Raw genomic sequence first — 23,910 nt, 5'->3', positions numbered from 1 at the left:
ATTTAGAGTCAAAATATGGCAATTTGTCCCATTTGAATTGTGATTGATTATTTTTAATTTGAAAACCAAAATATTACTGCCAAAAGCTATAGAAACAAAATATGACCACCAAAAAACAACATTAGGAAAATTTTTCATCCATAGACAGTCATTGCGATCATTACCTTGTTCACCATTCTGGTTTTCTTATTTACTTTACGATGTGCACTTGGGTCAAAGGCAGTTGTAATTGGTAGGATTCAACTTTTGGAAGTATTTGGATGCAAAACCACCAGATTTTGACTAGTTTAAAAGTGATAAAGTGATGATGGCATTCTTGGAATGTCTTTTTGACTTGAAATTTGGTGTATGAGCTTGCAAGAGTGTGCTTGAGCTCGTAATGACCCAAATTTTCCAAGTGAGGTCATTTCTTGTCCCAAAGATAGTAATTGCAATTATTATTCTAGTACAGATCTAATGGACTTTTTGGCATTTTGAAGTTATTGGGTGTTTAATGGTCATTGTGTCCTCATGCCCTAAATGTGATTTGCTCATTTTTTGAGCACATAAATGTTATTTGGTGTCACATTTTAGCTTTGTGCAAAGTCAGTGCATTTTTTGGTCTTGGAGCCATTGTGGAAGTGACTTTTGTGCATCATATGGGTTTTTGGCTTAAATACAACATGTAAAAGGGTGCTACAGTGAAAAAGTGCAAGCAGGCTCCAAATTTTACCCTGGAGATAATAATCATGATTATTATCTACTTGTGAAAATTATTACTCAGTTAGTTTTTTCATGACACACAGTTCTCCTACAACCCTAATAAGTAATACCTAGCTCTTGCTTGGTCGTTTTCAGAGCTACTCACACCAGTTTAGCACTTGGTACTCTAACTATGATGTTTTTTGGTTATGGCACTTGGTGGTGGATATTTTTGTCACTCCAAGTAGATGGGTGCAGAGGTCATTTGGATGTACTCTGTCAAGTTTCATACATGTTGGAGTAATTTGTGGCCATAGATCACGCTTTGTGAACATCCAAGCTGATTTCTTATATCCAAGACCTCAATTGAGCGGTTCCACCTAGGTACATTTATTATAATGTCCATGGGAAAGCTTGTTGTGAAGTCAAAATTGAATTCTGACCTAGGGCCAAAATTGAGATTATTATCTATAGACCCCTCCTTACCCTGGTCAACTAACCCTGGTCAAATGGTCATCTATTAACATGAAAATGTTCTATAGGTCATTGCTATGCTCCATATCAAGTTGATAGCTTTTGGTGGGCTGACTAGTACAATCATTTTTGCACTCAGTTTTGCCGAAGAGATTCTCCTAACCTAGGGGTTTTTTTAGCTTTGCCGATCGGGAGCTCAAAGACATGATTAGAAACATGAACTAGTCGGTAGGAATTTACCCTTCATGTCTTGTGTGAGACATTGTACTGTGGTGGTCATTAGAAGGTGCAAAAGTCGCCCACAGAAAGGTCATCAAGAGCTCTCTCCAAAAGTAGGCAAGTGAAAATGAGACTACTTTAAGCCCAGCTTGAGTATGTACATACCTGGGCTCCCGACTCATTTCCTCTTGAACCCTCTAATTGGTCCTACTGGGTTGTGAAATATACTTTCATTTCAAAATTCTCTTCATTTGGATCTTGATTGTTCCTTTTTTTAAGCTTTTGCAAAATTAGGTGTTGTGGGCCTAACGTAGGCTTTTCGTCACAGTCCTCAAAATCACGCAAGATTTCACATGCTCATCCATCTTTGCTTCCTCATTGTCATGGTCCTTTTTGTTTTTCCATCTAGATCTATTTAACATTTATTTATTATCTTGACCTTATTATTAAGAAAATTAAAGAAAAATTATAAAATTACTCCAAAAAATAGAATTCCAAACCCTAAAATTATGAAAACACGTACACTTAATTTTGCTCGTTCATATTTTGGTGGATTGCTCCATTTTCATCACTTTTTTGGCCAAAAAACACGCAAAAAGAGTGAAAATTTTAATATTTTTGGCTTTATGGCAATATTTACACTATTTACATGCACATTGAAGGATTATCATATTACATATTCCCTATTTTGTTTTCTTATAAGGGTACTTTGCTTTTGAATTACAAAAATCCACCCGATAACATTCAAGCATATCAAAACATTGCCCTTGTCCTAATCTGCTTTAGATATCTGGGTCCGCATTAAGAATGCCTCTCCGCCTTCTGGATTGAGACCTCTAGAATGATAGAGTGTAGTCTAGGTTGTGCAGTGCATGGGTGATGAGGTCATGTCTACGCATAGTTGAGATTGGCCCTATCATGCTATTGAGGTCAATGCAATTTTAAACACTATTCATGGTGCAAGAGGTGGGTCTAAAATGGTATACTCAAGGGTTGTCAATGGAGAAGCATCTTGTTGGGTAACTCACTTAGCGAGTAGATCTTGAAGTACTTGCACTCGTTCCTTAATAGTGTTCTCTACACATTTCACAATCGTGGTTTTGGGAGTGGTTGATAATATAGTGGATGTTGTTTCTAGTAACGGTTCAATACTTGGTACCCATTCATACATACATTCTTGTGGTATTTTCTCGAGTCTTTGTTTGCAAATAGTCTTTGTTTTGTGCTTGGATTCAGGTTCCTATTTAGGTTTCTCTACCCATTAAGCTGGTTGTGACTTTAGTGTCCGTTGTTGTGGTTGATAGGGAGGTGTAACTAAAGACTTCTTTAGAGTGTTCAACAAGTGTTCAGGCACCTAAATCTGCTTTGGATTGTTGGTGATTTGGGTTTTGGGTACCCAAAATTTCTTGGTTCCTTCATTGGCTATCAAGGACAGCTTTTGAATTCAAACAAGCAAAACGGCTAGTTGATTTGAATTCAAATTTCTTCCCAAAATGAAATGTAAAATCTAGTAGGAAAAACCATATCATCTTCAAAAAGATCTCAGAGTGTAGATTAAAAATCTATAACCTCTTCTCAAGTTGGAGATATATGTCGGAGTTATGGAACGCCAAAAATCATAAAGTTGCTCACCCCCTTTTTTGGGAAAAAAAGTGCATCCTTTGACCACTCTTACATCCACCATTCTTGCACACATGGCATGCATCTATTTGTCAAAATGTTAATCACCTCCATAATCTTATGGAAAATAAAGAGGCCCTCCTAGACGCCATCATCTTCCTAATGTGCATGCCGTTGTCGGGGGATTTGTGTTCGAAAGGTGAGCCGGGAAGGCATGGGGCCTCTGGTTGTGAGAGGTGCAAGGAAAAGAGTTGCAGCTGACACAATCAATGGGGACAGAGCTTTAAATAGATAGTTTGATTCAGATTCTAAAGCCTGATAACTCAAATCAAATAGTTAACAGTATCCCTATTTTAATCAAATGTTAATGGAGGAGTTTATGCTCCTTACAAGGATTATCCTACCTTAATCCAAGTGTTAATTAAATAAATCAAGCTTCAATAATGATGGTAATGTGTGGTCTGATGAAACAATAACAAATCATCTCTTTTTCCTTAATTGATCTGCAAAAAACTTCCTTGATCTGCTTTGTTCTTCTTTTGCAGCTTCAAGGTTGAGAGAGAGTTGATTTTCTTTCCGCTATGGCTGTGGGAGCTTCGGCTTATATTGGCCTTCGGAGTTCCAATTTGGCTTCAGGCTATCAGCTTAAGGTTTATCGCTTAAGATGTTCGGCTTAGGATTGCGGCTTAGATTTATGGCTTAATTTTGGATTTGAATGGGCATCGGCGTCTTAGATTAGGATTAGATAGAATTGGAACCAACTATGGAAGCTTGGGTTTAGAGCTTAGGATCATGATGGCTTGGTTTAGAGCTTAGGATTATGATGTCTTCGTTTAGAGAGCTTGGGCTTATGATGGCTTGGTTTAGAGAGCTTGGGCTTATGATAGCTTATCAGATTCGAGGATAGGATTATGATGGCTTGAGATTCAAGGCTAGGATTATACTGGCTTTCCTTAGAGCTTATGATTATCAAGGCTAATGACTGTCGAGGAGCCCCCCAAAAGAGCCGCTTCCCCTTTTTATGATAGCCCGCTTTGGGCTGCATGGGAGACTTTCCTCCTTCTATTCCCGGCTAACCCATTAGCGATATCGCTAATGGGCACGGCCTCTTGGTGATGTGGCACTGTCAAAATTTGGCCTTCACAAAAACTGGCGCGGGTGTGGTGCCAAAATTTTGTGCAAGGCGGTCCTAGGAAAATCTCGTTTCTGCAGCGCCGTCATCTGCCGCTTGTAGAGCCCTATGCAACACTCTTTCTCCTGCCTGCAGATCTCGTCGTTACTTGCTTGTCTACGCCATGCTTTCCCATTTCTTTTTCCTTTCTCACTTGCATTTAACCTTTTGGATGGCCTTTGGGTGGCCAACTTAGTTTGGTTTCGGCGGGCTTGTCTGGGATAATGGCCATTAAATGAGCCTTTGGGGCATTGGGCGGCCAAGACTCTTGCAAGGGCATCACATTTGATTTACATCTCGGCCCCCGACCACGGCAATGCCAAGCACGACTCTTCGGGCGGATCTCAAAGGGCTTCATTGGGTACCAGATTTGGCCTGCATATCGGTCAAAGCATTGCCAAGCACCACATCTTTCTTCAGCCGCCCTCGACTGACAATATCATTATGAATTTTACAGTCCATAAAAATATCTCAAATAATGCCAAAATTACCCAGCTCAACAATGCCAACAACTGACACCGCACTCTGCCTGCCAAGCCATAAATCCCATTAAACTTGTCAAATTGCATAAAATGCATACGAACCCTACTGAGGCTGTAAAATTCCTAGATGGCACTCCGATCCAGCCGAGTAGACTGGCACGGAACCGGCCCCCGATGAATCTTTAAGGATCAGTAACATGGCAACCGGAACTCCGATCATTGATCTGTAAAGAGCGACGTGCTCCACAAAGTGAGCACTTTTGGCCCGTGCATTCATTTCATTTATGTCATCTCACCTGCAGTTGCCCAATCCGGTACGGATCTGCAATCGACTCAAACTTCAACCTTCCATAACTTTTTCTCCGTAGCTCCAATCGATGAGCCATAAACACAAGCCGATAGAGCACCTCAAGCAGTGCAGTTCTAGATCATAATCTCTCATATGTGCTCACTTCAATCATACTCTCTGTTAGCATTACCAAGAAATCTCTTAGCCCACTAGAGCTGTAACTGGCATAATTTTAACTTAAATTGGACTTGTTAGCAAGCCCTTATTACTGTTGAATAATCATGTAGGACTCAAATAAACCTGATTGGCATCCCTTTACTCATTTTCTTGTCATGGAAGCAGAGCTCTACGACGCTCACCCCCTTTGAACCTGCACAGCCTCCGGTCTGTGCCAACCGGTTTTCAAGCTGCATCTGCTATAAACACTTTAAGTTACTTGTCATCAAGCTCACATAATTGGCAAGGACATGTAAAACAAAATAAGGCTTAAATCATATCATCAATAGTCTAGCTCAATTATCTGGTAGTTGTCCCATCACAAATCTTTGAACCGTAGTGGTCGTATCTCCAAAGCATTCAATTATGAAAAAATTGTTTAGTGAACCCCGCCAAACTCAAGTGCTCCAGTTACTTATGCACATGGCTTGATCATCAGGATCTCTTTAGGGAACCTTGTCAAGCTCAAGTATGCCTTACTCTATCTACACACGGAATGGTCGACAAGTCCTTTAAGTCAAGTTCTGGTAGCAAAACCAGCTCAAAAGATGTGAAGATACTATAACAATTATCCAAATATGTCAACTGGAAGCTATCCATGTAAGCTTGTTGATCATATAACCAAAAAACACTTCTATCTTAGCATACATCCAAAAACAAATCTACTACCAAGTTACCTGCTACAAGAAAATAAATGATATCCTTGAATCTGCAAGTTTCTCTTCAATAGCTCCCAGGATCAAATGTGATAATAAGAAATTGCCCCAATAGTGGGGCAGCATAATATGCACATGAGCATACATATACTGTATCGATCAGCTTCAAGCATTTTTGCTCCAATTATGTTATTCCTGGATCTAGCAAAAAGAAACCACTATATATACCCAAAAATAACAATCCATATTGAACCTGCTTTTGAAATTTTTTTGAATCTTCTGGATCAAATACCATTAAGATCACATAGCATTGATGGGCTCCGCAATATACTAGAGCTTCACCTGAAGCATAGTGCAGCACCCACATCTCATAAACTTTTGGTAACTTAAAGTCGTTACCAGTAAGAATTGAATAATTTTGACTCCCTTTTACTGGTACCCATGACATCATTGACATAAGAATTACTAGAAATAGTATCCAAATCCAGCCACATTTGGCACATTGTCCAAAGAACTGAAAAACCCTATGCACTTGATGCAGTATCAAGGATGATTTAGCGTCATCACCCCCTAGCTTCATAGCCGTTCCAAAAAACCTTAGGAATTTCTGGACCTGTATCATTAGAGAGATTTTCACCTGGTTTTTGAGATTGATAATGTGAAATAGCTTTATCTTGTAAATCTTCATCCATAGAATCCTTGGAAAAATCACCTTTGGAAGTCCCAACATTCATCAAAGCTATAGGAGTTGGCTCCTCTTGCAGATTGTATATAAGCATAGATGTAAAATCCATGTCAATATCCTATTCACAATCGGCATGATCTAGGCAATTTTCAAACTCATCAATATCATCCTCTGCTTCTTCATTTGCATCCATGCTACTACGCAAGCCATTATAACTTTGTAAAGGTTCATCTGGCACCCCTTCTGAAGGGGTACATGCATCACAAAGCTCTCCTATACTGTTATAACCTTCTCCTTTAGATCGGGCCAAAAAACCATCAATTATGGAATCTTCTTCTGGGATAATAGAATTGACAAACATATTGTTAGGAGCAACCATAGGTTCATTGGCATTATCAGGTTCATCCTATGTTCGGTCCACAATCTCGGCCACTTTATCAGCTATTGTGTATATAATAGCTTTATTTATGCGATCATCTATAATAAATCTGCTGCCTTGCTCAGCGATAGTGCCGATAGATCCATTAGAATCCTATAGTGGCTCATCTTCTTGATAGAATTTTTGAGAGCATCCCATGCCAAGGTCAGTATCTTGTAAAATTTTTGTTGTACAGTCTAGATCTTCACTAGAACCATTATCGGAGGTAACCTCCATGCGAGTAATCTTTGAAAAAAAATCATATATTTGTGTTTCAACATTAATTTTGTTATGTACCTTTGCTAGGTTGCTCAAAATATGGTCCTTTGAAGTTGAATCTGCTACTTCCAAAACTGTATTTTCCTTGGCTTTACTTCTTGCAGAAATATGATCCCAAAATTGATAATAATTAAGGAACTGCATCTGATTCCCTTCTTATTTATAGAAAAAATATGGCTTCATTTGTTAATTTCCTTCATTGCCAACTCGATAATCTTTTAGCCTGATAACTCAAATCAGATACTCAACAGTATCCCTGTTTAATAAAATGTTAATGGAGAAGTTTACGCTCCTTACAAGGATTATCATACCTTAATCCAAGTGCTAATTAAGAAAATCAAGCTTCAATAATAATGATAATGTCTGGTCCCATGAAACAATACCAAATAAGCTCTTTTGCCTTAATTGATCTGCCAAAACTTCCTTGATCTGCTTTGTTTTCCTTCTGCTGCTTCAAGGTTGAGAGAGAGTTGATTTTCCTTCCATAATGGCTATGGGAGCTTCGACTTGAAATGGCCTTAGGAGTTTCAATTTGGCTTAAGGTTATCGGCTTAGGATTGCGGCTTAGATTTATGGCTTAATTTTGGATTTGAATGGGCTTACGCGTCTTAGATTAGGATTAGATAAGATTGGAACCAACTATGGAAGCTTGGGTTTAGAGCTTAGGATTATGGAAGCTTGTTAAGCGGATTAGGGAAGTTTGGGCTTATGATGGCTAAGGACCTTCGAGGAGTTTTTCTTATAGAGTTTATGATTAATATGGTTTATGAGTGTTGAGGATTATGGATTAGAGAGCTTATGGAAGCTTACCTTAGAGCTTAAGATTGATGGCTAATGAGAGTGAGAATCTTTGGCTTAGAGAGCTTATGGAAGCTTCGCTTAGAGCTTAAGACTAATGGCTAATGAGAGCGAAAATCTTGTCTTAGAGAGCTTAAGATTGATGGCTAATGAGATCCCGAAGACCCCCCTCCAAAAGACCCGCTTTTCCTTTATAATAGCTCACTTTGGATTCCATGGGAAACAAGTTTCTTGCTAAAAACGGCCAACCCATTAGCAATGTTGCTAATGGGTAGCGCCCCTCGGTGACGTGGTAGCCCGAAATTTGACCTTGATGAAATCTGCCGCTACTGGTCTGAACCGGAGTGCCCTTGTGAACTCTGCAAATCTCTTTTTTTCGCCGATTCCATCTTAGCCCTCATGCGGCTTGTGCGAGCATCCCAAGCTCATTCCCCTCTGTTGTTCGCTGCCCGACGTGCTTTTCCTCCTTTATTTTTTCCTTCCACACATAACCTCCCTAATTTAACCTATGGGCGGCCAATCTTAATGGGCGGGCGGCCTTTGGCTTTGTAAGGGCACCATATTTGGTACACATTCCGGTCAATGCAATGCTAAGCATGACATCCCTGAGCGGCTCTCAAAGTGCACCTCATTTAACATGCATATCAACTGAAGCTTCCATTGCTTCAAACACCACATTTGGTATACATGCCGATGCCATCATTATTTCCAATATCCCTTGACTAGTGATATTTTCATGAATTCTCGTGCCCGTAAATGGCCTTGAATAGTGCCATTAGCTTGCTAGATGCAAGTATGAGTGATTGCATTGAAGTAAGGCCTTCCCATCACATTTGATAAAAGTGTCAAAGTTTTATTCTTGTTAGCCGGGTATCGCCAATCACGACCACTGCCGCCCAAGCACTGCATAAGATGGCATCCCAGGCAAGAGACTCATCAAGCTATTACTGCTCCCTCTTTCCAAAACCTGGACAATAGACAAAACTCCCAGCTGAGACACTGACCGAGCCGACCGGACCAGTACGGAACCGGCCCCCCGTGGATCTTAAACTGGCCATATCTTGTCAACCAATATCCCAATTGACAAACTGGAAATACCAACATGCTCCTCGAAGTGAGAACTTCGAACCCATGCATTCCTATAATCTTTGACCTTTTATCATCAGTTGCCCAATCCGGAATGGATCTGCTACTGACTCAACTTTAAAATGTCATAACTTCTTATCTGTACCTCTGATTGACTAGCCATAAAGGCCTGTAGAGCCCTTCAAGTACTTCAACTTTAATCAATAAAATCCCAACTATGACCACTTCAAGCATACTCATTGTTTAGCATTACTAAGACATCTTTTGGCCCTTAGAGCCACATCTGGCACGCTTTTAACTTAAAAATTGGCTTGTTAGCAAGCCCTTATTACTGCTGAATAATCATGTAGGATTCAAATAAACGTGATTGGAATCCCTTTGCTCATTTTCTTGTCATGGAAGCGGAGCTTCACGACACCGTTTTTGTGAGGATGGTTTCGGTGTCAAATAGTGGGCATCTGTTTTGAGTTGTTGGACTACTGTCTCGTAGCATTGGAGCTTTTAGCATTGGAGCTTTGAGAGGGGCTTTCCACTCTTCACGGCTATGAGAAAATGGTACTCTTAATTGTCCACCCTTGAGTGCTAACACCAAAACTTTATCATCCCAGTCTTAGCTGACAGCTTAATTGGTGCGCATCCATGGGATTCCTAGCACTATATCTTCATTCATATGCTCATCGAGAATGAAAATAAAGGTATGTGGACATAGAAACCATGACAAAGATGTTGAGATTAATCAGCCCTAATGTTGGTGTGAATTCTTTATGACAACCCTTGACTTTATCTCTACAATATTTCAAAGGTTGGGTTGTCGCTCTTTTGTATGTTGAATAGTTGATAGCGTAAAGTTGTGCACCTGTGTCTCCTAGTGCTTTGACTTTGAATCCATATTTCAAGGTCATTGCTATTCTCATATCTAGTCCATCCAGCCATTCATCATTTATCTCCTATTCATCAACGGCTAGGTATCAAGTAAAGTAGTGATGGTGAATCTGAAGGGTATTGAGTGACAAAACTTGAGAGATTGATCGCATTTTCACTTTGCGCTTTAGAATCCAAATGTGTGTCTCTTCTTGAGATTCTTCAATCACCTGTTGTCATTTGATCTTGAGTTCTTTTACTGGATGTATTCTTTGTAGAAGGTCATTATTTAATGGTAGATGGTATTCCCAAAGACGGCATCTACTAATCTAGTTTTCTAGTAATCTCTCCATCTAAGGTAGCTAGTTCAATAGCCCCACTTGGTGAAACATTCTCAATGAAAAAAGGACTATGTCCCTTATTCTTGAATTTGAGAATGTGTTGTTTCAAGGAGTTAACTAGTACCATATCCCCTTGTTTTAAGACGTTTGTGAACAAATGTGAGTGAAAGAAATGTTTTTGTCTCCATTTTTGTACATATATATGTCTATGGCCGCTAGTCTCTATTCATCTAACCACTCTAAGTCCTCTAGTCATTCTGACAATTGATGGCCTTTCCATTCAAATTCATGTGAAACTCCAAGAGTGGGTAACAAGAATTTCATAGGAAATATTGTGTCTAGTCTATAGACCAAGTTAGAGAGAGTAATGTTCAAGGCTATTTTGAATGACACTCTATAAGACCGCTAGGTTGAATGAAGATGTATTTCCAATCAGTCCTTCTCGAGCTAAGAATAACGGTAAACATTGATATGAAGATCTTGTTTGTATGCTTGGCTTGACCATTCACTTGAGGATGATAGGGTGCCAATTTATTATGAATCACCAAAAACTTGTTCAACAATTTTTTGAACAACTTTTCTATCAACTTGTTGAGGAAACATGTCTCTCTATCACTTACAAGCTCAATAGGAAGTCCGTACCACATGAATATGAACTCATATAGGAATGTTGCAGTGGTTTGAGCATCGTTCTTCCAAGCGGCCCTTGCCTCGACCACTTGTTTAAGTATCGGTGGCCACAATAATATATTGTGCCTAAGTATTATATGGTGGTGGTTGTATTGGACTGACAAAGTCTATACCCCACTTAGAAAGGCCCGTGCTCCCATCATAGGTTGCAATGGCATACTGTCAATTCTTGTTGGAATATTTCCTCATTGACATAAGTCACATCATCAAACTAATTCTTTTGCATTAGAAAATAGATTTGTACACTAGATGCTAGCCATCAATATAGTTCTAGCTATAGTTTCATTGATAGAAATGATCTCCTGCAAGACCAACATGCACTTGCTCCAAGCTAGGAAGGTATTGATGGTCATTAGCTCATAGTCTGACCCTTTCCTCATCAATAGAGTTGATATCTGATCATCACATAGTTGGTTGATTTTGTCTCGATTTCTCTCTATCTTTGTTTACTCATGTCTTCAAGGAATGTCTTATTTTTCAAATACTCTACCATATAACTAAATTGTGGTGTAATAGAAATCTAGAACAATGTGGCATTATGTATGGCTGCCCTTTCTTTACACTCAAGAATCCTCCACATAAGCATGAACATCTCCCTTCATAGTAGGCCAATAGACCCTTAGCCAAGTTAATCATTACAAGGTTTGGTCCTTTGCAAAGTGAATTTCTACTACCATCATATGAGGTTGATTAAAATAGGTTTCTTGTTCCTCAGGCCAATGCACAAGAGTAGAATCCCATTCTTATCTTTTTGATACAGTCTTCCAACCAACAATTGGTATAAGGCAAATTGCTCTATCAATCTCGGATGATGGGAAGTGATACTTGTAATTCTACTTGAGATCTATTCATTAGAGATACAAGGTCCTCTGACCATCTTGGCACCATTTCCATGGAGAGCAAATAATATTTTGGTAAATCATTATCTACCCCTTTTAGTGTTTCCCCCAAAGTGATCCTTGACAGGTGATCTGCTCTTTGGTGTGTGGTGTCCTTATTGACTCAGAAGTTCAAAACTCTTTTAATCTCTGTTTCAACTCATACTTAGCTTTACACTCGCTTTTGTCATTGGAGGTTATTTCCCTTTGGTCTCATCAGGCTTGTTCGGTTTTGCTTTTGTTTTGGTCCATTGATCCTTATTTTCATGGTTGAATATCTCCTTGTTATTTTTTCCTTGCTATAATCCGATGCATCTTTCATCACCAAGAATTGAGTTTTGCTCTCCATCATTAATTTTGACTTTTTCCTTTTCATTTTATCCCCTCGTTTTTTGTGATACCTTTGTTGGTTTCTATGATGCTAGTTCAAAAACTCAAAAATATTTTCCTCTCCTTCTCTGAGTAGCAGTTTGGCTCTTACATGTTCTTTTTCATATTTTGTTTCCTCTGTTGTGAGTGTCTCATTCTCTAATTCAACCTTGGCATCATAATAATGATCAAAGGAAATATGTTTCTCATCGATCAGTTGAATAGTGAAAGGAATTATGTCGTAACCCTCCTCGTCACATAAGTGAGTGGGTGTGGATTCATTAACACATACATCCATAGTAGCGAGAATTTGACTCCACTCAAATGGTTCAAACAAATGTTCAGGAAATGGTTGAGGTACGTAATTGGAATTGCTTCTCTCTCAATTTAATATGCAGTCTTCTCTTTGACACTTAGAAGCTCCACACATCCAAATTGGAGTGTCTTTATGTATCCATGAGTGCAATTTAGTTTCCACTGAGGTTTTAAAATCCAAATCCTAGATTGGTGACCTCAAAACATCCTTGTAATAATGTCCTTCAAATTTACTCGAGTAATTGATCCAACTTGTTTCAAGTAAAGATATTCGTTTCCCCAATCTTAAATCAATTGTATTTGTTTCATGAAAGGTCTTCCCAGGATGATTTCATAATTAAGTTTTTTTCCAAAATCTACAATGGTAAAAGTGTGATGGTAGTCAAGTCCATAGGAGCTGACTATCACATTTTCGAGTAACTCCATTGGTTTCTCAATATGCCCATTTGCTAGCTGCAATCTCATCCGTGTTTTGTTTAATTGCAAATTTCTTAGATATTTTCAGAAGGCTTTCATTCCTATGGTGATGCGTGCCCCACAATGTAGAATAGACATAATTGTTACACCATTGTATAGTAACGAAAGGGTCGTGTTTCCTTATTTTCCCTCACAATAATCCCAACTTTGTTCATGGGTGTGGATCTGACAATTTTAGCTCGCAATTCCTTTTCTTGCAATTCTTCTAGGTTTTCTTGGGTTACCCCTTTTAAGCCCATCTTTTCCATGGTAGGTTGCAGATCCCTCCATAGATGTGGTTTTATCTTACGCCAGCTCACCCATTGTGAGTGTGCATTGGATAGGAGTTGACAAAGCTGGCTTAAAGTTTCCACTTCCCTCGTCACATACAAGGTTTGCTTGGGTCTATTCAATTTTTTCATTTTACAAAACAATGATTTTTCTTCGTTTTCACCTAGGTATGAAGGTGATGTCTGCAGTTTTCAAGATTTTGATACACTTCACTGCTCTTACCCCCAATATCTATTCAAGGATTGTTCATATAGCTCCATACGTGGTTGATTTAGCCTCACTCTTTGATAGAAGATGATTTCAGAGCCAGGCTCTCATTGTTCACTTCTGTAACGTATTCCCAGAGGTTGTTTGGCCAATGTTTGTTAACTAGGGGAACTCTGTCTAGCCCCTCCTCACTATCTGGAACTATTAGATCAAGCGCATCAATTTTTGCTAGAGTTTTCTCGACTCCTCATCATCTTGCTTTTTTTCTTTTTTAATATGGTCTCAATTTGAGATGGTTTTTCGATGGTTTCCAATTTAGGCTTTTGTTTTTCTAGCATAGATAACATAATTTGCATCAAATATTTACAAGTTTCAAGTCTGGTGGCTTCCATGTCATGTGTTGGGTAGTTCTTTCCTTTTGTTTCTAATGTCTGACCCGCTTTCAATCTTTGGAGGGGGGGGGGGGGGGGGGGGGGGGTTACCTTAGAATTTTGTGACTATTACGTGACTGTAGCATAAGGGGTTATTGAATCTCTTTTTCTCACATTTTCACATACAAAGGGGTATTGTAAAATTGGGGAAAAAATTTACTTATTAAATAGGGAAAGACTATATTTTACTTGCCCAAAATTCATAGATAAGGATTTTTAAAAATAGTCCTGGAATGCACGCACGAGTGCACATGATATACACAATTTATACATAGTAACTTCCCTGGGTTTTCAATCCTGCTTGGAAAGCTTCCAAGGTTGCATTGATTGGCTTTTATATTTTGTCTTCCAATACAAATCCTACTGATCTTGGTTTTGATTCTTCAACTTTTGATGACAGTGTCTTTGTCATTTCCTCTATCTTCTTTTGAACTTTCTCTTCAGTCTTCATTTGTTGTTTTTATCTTTTAATATCGAATCGTTTGCGTCATTATTTTTTGGAGTCTTTTGATGGTTTGCTATCTGACCCGCTTGCATTTCTTTGTCTGTACCCTTTAGTCTGGGACCTAATATATCAACCCGAATTGGAGCTGTGAGTCCCTCATCTGAGGAGATACTTGGCACGACTTGAACTTTATTTATGGATACCTTCCATTTGTTATCTGGAATCCCAGGGCAATCTCGTAGAAAATTTAATAATTGAGAACTTGCTTGAGATCAAAGATCAAGAAGAGGTATTCCATCCTGAATCCATCCTTCGACATGAAAACAAGGCATTAAGATATGGTAAGATTATCCGATGGTATCTTATTAAGCTACAAAATTCTCTTTTTGAAGATGATAGATGGATGCAAGGAACATAGATTAAGGATAGTATGACCCTTGTCAATGCTTGCAATGCTACACTAGAGTAATAAAATGTAACTACTTTTTAAATGAACAATTTTTTTCTCTTATAAGACTAGTTCTCTTTTTAATGTGCACACGTTTAAGTAGTATCCATGCTAAGAATCATGTTTGTAATGACAACGTCTCCCAAACACCAAGTAGAATTTGTCACTCTACTTTGGGAGTATGACATGGACTATCAAGCAGATGTGGTTGCGGCAACTAAGTCTCCCAAGCACCAAATGGATTAGTCATTCATTTTGGAATGATGTCATAGGGTAAAAAGGGATACTCTACCCGCTAAGAAACATATACTAATGACTAAGACTTTATCTTCTTTACCTCATAGTCAAGGACGACAAGAGAGAGGTGATATCCTAAAATCTAATATCTACCTATCCCGAATGATTTTCTCATATTGAACTTTTCATTTAATGTGGGAAAATGAATGGGAACAAGAGTTAGAATATAGACATGTGCTTTTAGATCTATCTCAACATAGGACCAAAGGGAGAGAAGGTTACATCTCATTGAGGGTCAAAAAAGGAGATGGTCTACCAAAGAGCAATGAGCACTTAATGGAGCTTAAAAGACCTTAGGGTTAAATTCATTAAATATCTCCAAAGGTTAGTGTTAAAAGTCCTTATACATAGGAAATTTAGGTAATTTAGACCTTAGGCATTGTGCTTGAGGTGCTTGTCTTGCTTGAGCTGACTAAGGTGCTTGAGGTGTTTCATGACTAAGGTGCTTGAAGTGCTTTATGACCAAGGTGCTAGAGGTGCTTGAAAGTCAACAAGGAGCCTACAAATGAGGTGGCAATACCTAGAAGTAGGGGATGAGAGAGAGAACACCTTACACTCACTCAAGAGGTACCCTCTCCACAAAAGTCATAAAGGGCACATGTCAAGCCCTAGCTAGGTTGCCCTCATAATGTGTCTATGAATGGCCTTTAGGGAGTTCCAATGATAATTTAGATGCATGTGAGTAATTAATTAATCTCTCTCTCTCTCTCAAAGGGGGAAATAAATACATGTGTCCAAATGCTACCTCTTTTTCTCGATATGACCAGCGCTTATGATTGACCAGGCTTGGCAAGGACCAACAAGGTGCAAGCTAGAGTAAAGGGAGAGAAAGATGGGGGTGGACCAAGGCAAGGGGGAGCCTTCCTTTTTCCACATTCATTCCCACACTCATGCACATTCTCTCATGTGTTGATCAAGAACTCCATCTCTTTCTCCAAGCTTGATGAGTAGAGAGCCTACACCAACACCTCTTGGATATGGAATGCAAATCCATCCAAGAGTCAAGCTTCAAAGGAATGCTCATCTTCTCAACCATCTGTATTACTATGCTAAGCTAAGCTCCAAGAGCATGGTGAGGAAAGTACTTATCTCTTGTATGTTACATCTTATTCCCCTTCCCTTCCCTCACTCCCTGATAGATCTTTCCACCTTTGAAGGTGTTTGAGGTCTTGGGATTGAGGCCGGGGAGAAGTTAATATTTTTGCAAGTTAGTTATAAGCATAATATTGGTTCATGAATCTTACCATCTTCATTGCATCAACAAGGTCTCAAGTAACTCAAAGCATGTATCGTACCAAGTCTCTCTTCAAGGGAAAATCTAAAATACAAAAGCCTTTTGGAGCGGTGACCAGCTCCAAGTAAATCCGGTCATCAATTGTTGTCAATTTCTCTAATTCTCTCTCACTCTCTTGCAAGTATTATTCATGCCAAGATAACTAGGTATAATGTCTATTTTTCTACCTTCAATCAAGTACTCTTCTTATGCTCATTAAGAATCCTCTTAAGGAAATGCTCACCTTTGTTACTTTAATCCTGCTACAATCAGTGCTATTAGCCATATTCTATTATAGGGAATTATTAATATATTGGGTTTCCCATGGTATAGCATCAAATGGACAAGTAGTTCCTGGTCTTGTAGGCTATGTGTTACTTCTTGAGAGATTCAAGGGCTCCGTCAAGGGCCAAAACTCACATGTGGCTAAGGAGTCTATATATAGTAGGCCAAGTGCTTATGTATAGAATGATTGGATGGAAAAGTGCATGTACTAGCCCCCAGCCTCTTGAGAGTCTCTTACACTGGTATGAAAGCTCAAGGCAACAAGGGAGGAAGGGAGAAGCATGGAAGAGGTGTGGAGCATGCATGGACATGAGATCTCTCTCTCTCTCTCTCTCTCTCTCTCTCTCTCTCTCTCTCTCTCTCTCTCTCTCTCTCTTTCCAGAGAAAGCTCATCAGGGATGAAGGTGGAATCTTGAGTAGGAATACAATGGTACATCCAAATTTGGTAAGATCTAGAAAGTGTGCTACGCAAGGCTGTGAGTGTATACATGTGTAGGTCAAAGGGCTAAAGTATGTGGAAGACCTGGGCAAGTAAGTGATATTGAAAATGCAAGTTTGATGTGGCTCTTTAGGCCAAAAGACTTCAAGGGGTCCAATTGACATGGAAGGTCCAGGTGTCCAAATTTCTGAGTTGGTGCTCTTGAATGTGGTATTCAAGATTCTCTACGAGCTGGTCTAGAAGGCTTCTCAAACAGAGCCCTAGTCAACAAGTTTTGGTGGTTCAAAGATGGGGTGACTTGCAGATCCCAAACGGAGAGGGCAAGTGGCGATATGTGGCTAGAGTGAGATTCAATGGATAGATGCAAAGTGTTCTAGTTGTGGTGCATGTAGGTCCTTTCGGATCATCAACCGCAGCTTAGTGGGAAAGATATTGTCTGTTGAAATTCTCAATGTGGTGACTTGACTGCATTGGGAGGCATGCCATTTAGTGGTTTTTTGGCCTTGAAAATGTTTGAGAAGGTACTATATAATGTGTGGACCTTGTGGGATTCTAAAGCTCATCAATCGGATTCCCAATCAACGAGATATGTCTAGTTGAATTTGGGAGTTGGTACCAAAAAGACAGGTGAAGGTGGTTTTTCTAGTTTTCAGATGCCTCATTTGAGGCCATGATCAGGAGAAAACCTAGAGGGTTTGTATGGCTCAAAGTTAGTGGGGTGCACTTTCAATGGGATGTCATGGCTTGAGCACTAGATTCTTGAGCAAAAAATTGTAGAAGGTTAAAGAAGGGTAGTTGAAGGGGATTTCTTGATAGGTTTCAGAGGGTTCAAAGGGCTACTCCCCTAAGGACCGCCATGTGGCATTATGTTCAACCTACATACAAAGCTAGGGTCCCGGATGGAAGTGTATAAAGGTTGGAGCAAACCCCTTACTTAGTGCATAAGTGGAGAGAGATGCAATCACTTACGCATTTGGTTGTGGTGTTGATATATGGTGGCCCTTTGGGCGCTGCGTTCAGTGTAGTTGGGCTTCTTCTGGAGGAGGTGGCGGTGCGTCAAGGCGATCTTGAGTTCTCCCATCAGACGAAAACCAAACAAAGTGATGATGTGGATGCCCTCACTAGGGCTCGATCCCGCATTCCATTATGGCACATTCATTTTGAAACAAAGGAGTAGAACCCCCCCCCCCCGCACAACCCCAACCCACAAGGGACATTGCTGTGCTCGAGGAGAGGTAAGCGAGCATGTGTGTGTGTGTGTGTGTGTGTGTGTGTGCGTGCACGAGCAAGCGAGAGAGAGAGAGAGAGAGAGAGAGAGAGAGAGAGAGAGAGAGAGAGAGAGAGAGAGAGTTGTGATGGCTCCAAATTAAGCTCCAAAGAATCTAATCAAGGCGGTCCAAAGTGCGGTCAAGGGCCATTCAAAAGTAGCTAAAAGCCGGTCAGAAGGAGGGTTCCCAAGGTGGAGAGAGAGAGATAGGAGGAAATAAATAAAATAAAAACTTGAAAATTATACGGACACAAGCAATGTTTCTAGTGCATCCACCCTCAAGAGATAGCAAATAAGTCCAAGCAAAGGTAGTTAGCTCCCTTCCAAAATTTCCCAAAAGAGATGCCAAATGGGCCAATTAGAGGCCCCTTTCCAAAGTGGACAAAGACCCCTACATATGTCATTTTTTAAATCATTTCCAATTCTTTTGGCCTATCGTTCATAGGAGGGCCATGGTGAGTGTGTCAGTTTTTGGAGGGGCTTCTTTGTGCACAAGTGTGTGCCTACAAAGCCCACAATGTGTGCATATGTTGCCCGATGACCGAGTGGGTGCATTGTTTGTTTTACGAGTGGGTGCATTGTTTGTTTTAAGTGTGTTGTATATGGTGTTTTTTGAGTATGGTGAAGCTTCCTTGGTGGTCTTTTACTTTTCATTTCCCCTTTCCCCCTTCTCTACTTATTTTTCTTTGTATGAGGTGCTAGTCTGTGTGAGTAGGTGTGCTCCCAAGTATCTATGTGTGTGGAATGTAAGTGAAAGAGTGGTTTTGTGCTCATGAATGATGTGTGGTTTGAACTGAGATGTGAACTGTGTGTAGAAAGTCATGGTGAGATTATTTGTACGTTCGTGTCTGTGTAGGCAGTGGTTTGGAATTGTAAGTTTTGAAGGTGCTTTTTGAGAGGATAAGGATGTTGTGAATGCCCTAATATATAGATAGGCATTGTGTTGTGTGTTGGGTGTGTTCTCCCATTCCACCTCTCCATCTTTTGGTGCCCCCATGGAGGAGTGTCTCATTGATCTTAGTTGAAGTTAAAGTGGTGATTTTTTTATGCCCAAATGTGCAAGTTTTAAAGATCAGGTGCTGCTAGAGAAGACATGGTCCATTTTTCCCCATTTTGACTCAGGTTGAAGATGCAAAAACCTAGCTCCAAGATTATGGCTTGTTTCTATTGGAAAGTAATGTATCAAGGGAAGAAGGAACGATGCAGGTTTTCTCGCTTGTGGTTTGTGAAAAAGCAAGAAGATGGTATGGTGGTCTACCAGAATAAGAAAAATTTGATTTGAGGTCTTGGAACTGGATTTTCAAAGAAGATTTGTGGCGGATGTGCAACTAGATGAAGTGAAGCGGAAGCTAGATGGGTGAAACAAAGTCTTGGAAGGGGATTTTCAAGCATTCGAGTGGGAATTCAAATCCCTTTGGGGAAAGATAATCAAGGTAACTGCGGTTGAGAATGTTGGTTTTCTTAAATTGACCAAGTTTATGGATTTCTTGCATGAGGAGTTGCAAGACAAAGTGGAGATAGATGGCCCGATGCCACATGAGAAAGCAGTGGCTCTAGCAAAAGGGTGGACCAAGAAGATTTTGAAGAAACGACACGCAAGGTAGGGTTTTCCAAGTGTTGTGATGCACAAGCAGGTTGATATGATGCTACGCGAGTCAAAAGTGGTGCAAAGAGATGTGCCAGTATGAGAGGAACCAAGGGTCTTATGGTTGTAAAGAGATAAAGCAGTTTGATTGCCAAGGATACCAATTAGAGAGGTACTAGCCATGGAGGAAGTAAAGATGGTTCCAAATCAAGTAGAAGACACACAACCAAGTGAAGGTGTGAATGGTCAAGCTCCATTGAAGTGTGTCAGAGTGGTTTGAAAATGAAGTCAAAGTGGTAAAGCTTAGAGGAGATTCTAGATCTTGAGCTAGAGAAAGAGCTAGAGATGAGGTATAGCAGTTCTAAGAATGCAGATATGAGTTAGGAAACTGGGCCATCTCCAAGGGGGGCTATTGTTTAACAAGCAATGCATGAGGAATAGAAATTGAGCGATGGCACAAATCAAAGTGAAATTGAAATATATAATGGATTTTGTCCTTGGAACACCCTAGCTGAGAGAGCCACTTCTGACTATTGAGTAAGTCTAGAAGTAATGATTTTTATAAGCAAAATCTTGCTATCTCAATATAATGGATTTTGTCCTTGGAACACCCTAGCTGAGAGAGCCACTTCTCACTATTGAGTAAGTCTAGAAGTAATGATTTTTATAAGAAAAATCTTGCTATCTCAATATAATGGATTTTGTCCTTGGAACACCCTAGCTGAGAGAGCCACTTCTCACTATTGAGTAAGTCTAGAAGTAATGATTTTTATAAGCAAAATCTTGCTATCTCAATGTTTTTCCTATTCATCCTGTGTAATTTTTTGGGGGGAGAGAGAGAGACGTGCACGTATACACAACATTGTAGTCTCGCTGATATAAAAAGGCAATCACCCTTAGCAGATTCTGATGCTGACTTTAAGAATCTAGTCCTCCAAATGATCCTTCAAATGTGGTGATTGTTATAAACAAAAGCTTGTTACTTCAGTGCCTGTTGTTTTCACTCTATCTAATCTTTTTTTTTCCGGGGGGGGGGGGGGGGGGGGGGGAGAGAGAGAGAGAGAGAGAGAGAGAGAGAGAGAGAGAGAGAGAGAGAGAGAGAGATGTACCCATGTACACAACATTGTATTCTCGTTGATATAAAAAGTCAAGGATCTACAAAAGATTCCAATGCTAAGTATAAGATTCTAGTCCGCCAAATAAACTTACAAATTGATCTTCCTCCAAAAACTAAGTAGATAGACATGTCAGAAGCACTACACGATCATAAATACAAAAAGAGAAAATCTCAAGGAGCTATAACGGGTCTTCCATGCAAGGCTTGAAATAGCTCCATGTTTGATAGTGGAGCCTGATACATAAATTGATGAACACTTGCATCTAAACCAAGAGTTCTCAAAAAAATGTAGTACATGTGCTTGCAAGGTATGTAAACGCAAGCCTTTGTATCCCGTTTGACAAAGTCCTCACAGGTGCATCGTGGAAACTGGTTGATAGTAACAGAGTATGAGATTCCTTGTACCTTAGACCCCTCTGTCACCAAGAAGAAAACATGCACTTCATTTGGGAGTATTATGCTCTCTCGAAGGACCATTGCCTGCATTGTGTTTGCCAAGTTTATATTCTCCTTGAAATGTTTAGTGAGTTTGCTTCTCCATTTCACCATTTGACCATCCTCTTTTGCGGTCTTGCTGCACTTGGGGGAGGTTGGATATGAGATCTTTGCTCAATTGAACCATATTGTGAGTTATCACCTAGCACAAAACCTGCCCTTCGAAGGGAAGATGGCTCTTCAATAGAAAGAGATGTCCCTAAGGTGATGGGCCAGACTCCAGGTGAAGGACCGGGAGGAGAAACAATAGATCAATGTACATTCCAAGAATCTTGTACGTTGGAATTGCAAAACCATATAAATTGTTCATGTGTACCACCTGGAAATTTACTTCTACCCTTGAAACAAGGTGCTGGAACACCAGACAATGTAGCTCGTCCTTGCACATTAATCTCAAGTCCACATCTCTCACGTACAATCGCAACAAATTAGTTTATCGTTATCATTTACCTCATCAATTTAAACCTTGAAAGCCTTTGTATTACCTGTCTCTGGAATCACCCAAAGCAACTCACTTTGGATTTGGAAGATGTTCTCCGTATAGCCCAATTGAAATCTGCCACTTCAGACTCATTCAATTCAAGAGATTTGAATCCTGGCCATTGAGGAACGGACCTAGTGGTTGTAAAGGTTCTCTGATATCTTCCTTCCATAAATGACTTGTACTTTTCACTTTGTTGCATAGCTAAGCATAGGTCTACTGCAGTGGCCTCATATAAAGAAACATACTTCTTTGCTCCATGTGCCAGCCTCAAGCTTGCATGCTTGGATTCAGATAGATTGCTTGAGGGAACAAACCCTAGATCAACATGTTGAGTGAGGAACTAATCATCCCAATGTGATGCTTGTGCACCCCACCATGCCAGCCATAGCTGCAAACTTTGTAGTCATCCCTCAATCACATGATTGTGTGTCCAATAGGTTTGTATGGCTTGCTGGCATCGTTCCCTTTCTATCTCAGTAGAGGCTGTTTTCCACTCTCTACACAAATACTTGTGCTCTTCTTGGAAGGCAGGTTTTGTACATCTTCTGGTATGCTCCACCATATTCATTTCCCAATGAAACTTGCACGACCTCTCTTTCTCCTCCACCTTATTCTGTGGCCCACCAAAGTATATTGTGTGAATTGCTATCCAGTTTGACTGAGCTTTATCAGACATAAATCCTGTAAATTCAGGAGGTGGAAATCCATTTTGCTTCATTTGGTCATTCAACATTCTCCAAAATTGAACTTGAGCGTGTTGGTCTTGCACTTTAAACTCACAAGTGGCTATTGTGAGCAACTCACGGATGCTTGGATCATACACATGAGCTCCCATTGTGCACCATCCTTTGACTCTATGTATATGATCCAAATGTACCCAGTGACCCTCCAATGAGCCACCTGGTCGCATTCGATTAACAAGGTCCACCCCAGAGCCTAGACATTTGGTAGACATCTTAAACACCTGTGGTTGACTACCATCATCAAGTTGATGGGGAAATAGAACACTAGATAAAGACATCTTTGTTTTAGTCTTATAATTGCATTCAAGCCACAATCCCCTTGCACAAAATCCTTTCTTGCAGCTTGAATTGACCTTCTCACTTGTGCTTTTTAAGAAAGGGGGGTTACTTGCTCCAATACTTCATGCAAGTCAGTCTCTGTGAGAGTTGTGCTAGACTTGTTCTGATTCTTCACTAATAGATCCATGATGATGTCTCTTGCAACTGACACTTCAATCTGCTTGCAAGAGGTAGAAGGATCAATGCTTGCCCGTAAGGCCACTTTCTCTTTTACATCCTCCTCCATCTTTCGAGATGATCCCTTAGCAATATGATGATTATGAAATCCCATGTGGATGACACATCTGGTAGTGTTTCTTGTAAGGATACTGACCTCCATCTCTTCTTTAGGAGCTTCCAAGATGCATATTTTATAATAACCACCATTATGGTCTTGAAGGCGGAACCCATCAGTTCCATCCTCAAGTCGAACCAATGGTTGAGACACAACCAAGTCATTAGAGGATGTCAACTCTAAAAGAACCACTTGTTGATCATTCAATTGAAAATAGTCTCTTAAAGCAGTCAAGGAAACCTCAAAAAACTTAGTGTCATATCGAATGGGAAGAATTCTCTCATTGAAGCTGATGACAATGGAACAAGGCATTGTGCAGAAAGACGAGCAGAAAAGAAAAAGACACTGTTAAATACTTGCATATTTATAGTTTATGAAAACCTTAATGAAAGTTAAGTGATATGAATCTTCCTTCTTCGTGAAGTATCTTGAGCCAGATTTTTTAGTTGTCAAAATAGTGGGACAGCATTGGTTATTGAAGAGCCAAATTCATGAAACGGACAATT

This window comes from Adiantum capillus-veneris, chromosome 8 (genome assembly GCF_014529385.1).
Source record: "Adiantum capillus-veneris isolate H3 chromosome 8, ASM1452938v2, whole genome shotgun sequence".
Classification (NCBI taxonomy): domain Eukaryota; kingdom Viridiplantae; phylum Streptophyta; class Polypodiopsida; order Polypodiales; family Pteridaceae; genus Adiantum; species Adiantum capillus-veneris.
Note: the sequence above shows the minus strand (reverse complement) of the source record.